Raw genomic sequence first — 2,654 nt, 5'->3', positions numbered from 1 at the left:
GTACGGGCGCGACACCGAGGGTTGCGATCCCCTTACCGGTCAGTAAAAAAGACAAAAAGGAAAAAAAAAAATCCGAACTATTAAGTCTATTAAATAAATCATGAGGAATATTCACAGTCGTGGTGCACGTAACTGAGACCAATGACTCACCTGAGAAAGAGGCAGAGTTTGTCTTCCTTTAAACAAACTTTTTTTGGAAAGGGTCATATAGTAAATATTTTAGGATTTGCAGGCAATAAGGTTTCTGTTGGAACTACTTAGCTCTGCCCTTGTAGCACAAAAGAAGCCTTACCTAATGTATAAATGAGTATGGCTGAATTCCAGTAAAATTTTATTTACAAAAACAGATGGCTGGGCCAGCCCGTGGCTCACTCGGTAGAGTGCGGTGCTGATAACACCAAGGCCACGGGTTCGGATCCTATATAGGGATGGCCGGTTTGCTCACTGGCTGAGCATGGTGCTGACAACACCAAGCCAAGGGTTAAGATCCCCTTACCGGTCATCTTTTAAAAAAAAAACAGATGGCTGACTGGATTTGGCCTGTGGGCCAAAATTGCCGACATCTGCCTAAGACCAGTGTTTCTCAAGCTTTATTGTGTGTACAAATCACCTGGGGATCTTGTTAAAATGTAGATTCTGATGCAGTAGGTCCCGAATAGGGCTTAAGAGTCAGCTTTCTGGGCTGGCCCCGTGGCGCACTCAGGAGAGTGCAGCGCTTGGGAGCGCGGCGGCACTTCTGCCGCGGGTTTGGATCCTATATAGGGATGGCCGGTGCGCTCACTGACTGAGTGCGGTGCAGGCGACACCAAGCCAAGGGTTGCAATCCCCTTACCAGTCACAAAAAAGACAAAAAAAAAAAAAAAGAGCTTTCTAACAAGTTTCCAGAGGGTACCAATGCTTCTAATTTATGGGCCACACTTTGAGTAGCAAGGCTCTAGACCTTCACTGTCCAATACAATAGCCCCTGGCTCCATATGGCTATTGAAAACTTGAAATGTGGCTAGTCCAAGTTGGGATGTGCTATAAAATACACTCTAGATGTCAGACATCAAAGGCTTAGGACCTGAGGGTAAGAATTTTAAAATTTTTCATTTTTAAATATTGATTACATGTTAAAATGGCAATTAAAAATAATTCCACCTGTTTTTATTTTTCTAATGTGGAGAGAACTTTAAATTACATACTTGTGTTTGTAGTTTGCATTATATTTCTATTGGACGGTGCTGCTGTAGACCATATCCATCTTTGAAAGGTGACCTAAAAGCAAGACTTACAGGCAAGTAAAAGGAAAGGAGAAAATACCTCAACAAGTTGAAAGTTGGTTTGACATTTGGAAATGCTCTAGAGTTTAACCAGGATTTTTTTTTTTTTTTTTAAAGATGACCAGTAAGGGGATCTTAACCCTTGACTTGGTGTTGTCAGCACCACGCTCAGCCAGTGAGCAAACCGGCCATCCCTATATGGGATCCGAACCTGTGGCCTTGGTGTTATCAGCACCACACTCTCCCGAGTGAGCCACGGGCCGGCCCTAACCAGGATTTTAATAAAAGGAGATCTTGGATATGTTGTTTTATTTGCTCTTCAGAGAAAGGCAAGGTGCTACTCTCTGTAAAGGTGGCCCATTAACCAGAATCATATCAAAAGCTCTGATTTCTGAAATTTATAAAATGAAGGCAAGTACAGTGCAGATTGTTTTTCATAGTCGAAGTAAAGTTGAGCTTTAAAATGTCATTTGGTGGACAGTACCACTCCTTGCTAAATTCCTAGTGCAATTAAACAGCCAGCTTTACTTGTCAAACTTGGCAAATATTTTTAGTCAAACTTGAGTCTAATTTGATGACCCCCCCACTCACACACACACACACACCACCCCCACTCCATTGTTGCCTGTGGTGCAACACTATGTCAGAAGATGGGATCTGGAATTCATCTTCAAACATCCCACCTGTTCAAATCACTTTGGAAGGCAAATCTCCCTTCCACATTTACTTCTTCAGAGCAACTTCTGATTACAGCTATGCACCACACAGTGACGTTTTGGCCAACAACGGCCGCATATACAATGGCAGTTGGAGCAATAGGCTATGCCAAGTATCTTAGGTGGCTAGGTTTGTGTAAGAACAGTCTATGATGTTTGCACAACAACAAGATCGTCGAAGGACACAGTTCTCATGACTAAGAAACACGACTAACCCAATGTACTCTTTAAAGCTAGCATTTCATTTTCATTAATCCTTTCTTTCAAGGATCTCATTTTTCTCTGCTGGTGATTCTTATAAACAAATATTTCTTGTTTTGATCTGAACAATCCATTCTAGTCTTTCAAATGGAGTTATTAAAGTCTAGGCTTTGTTTTAGTAATTGAGATGAAGGTCAGGAATTTATGACCAGCATAAGATAAATGGAGTAATTTTTGCATGTTTAACTCACATGAGCAGATAAACTATTTTTTTAAGTTAGAATTTCTTGTTCTGTCATCTTAGAATTTGCTTGCCGACTCATGAACTTTGGACAAGTGACTCAGTTCTTCTAATTCTCATACCTCTTTAAAACTATGCTGCCTACCTTACATAATGCTTACAGAAAATGAATATATCGGGCCGGCCCGGTGGCGCACTGCTACAGTGCGCCGCTTGGGAGCGCGGCGGCGCTCC

Source organism: Galeopterus variegatus, unplaced genomic scaffold (assembly GCF_000696425.1).
Source record: "Galeopterus variegatus unplaced genomic scaffold, G_variegatus-3.0.2 Scaffold2480, whole genome shotgun sequence".
NCBI lineage: Eukaryota > Metazoa > Chordata > Mammalia > Dermoptera > Cynocephalidae > Galeopterus > Galeopterus variegatus.
This window is presented reverse-complemented; position numbering follows the sequence as displayed.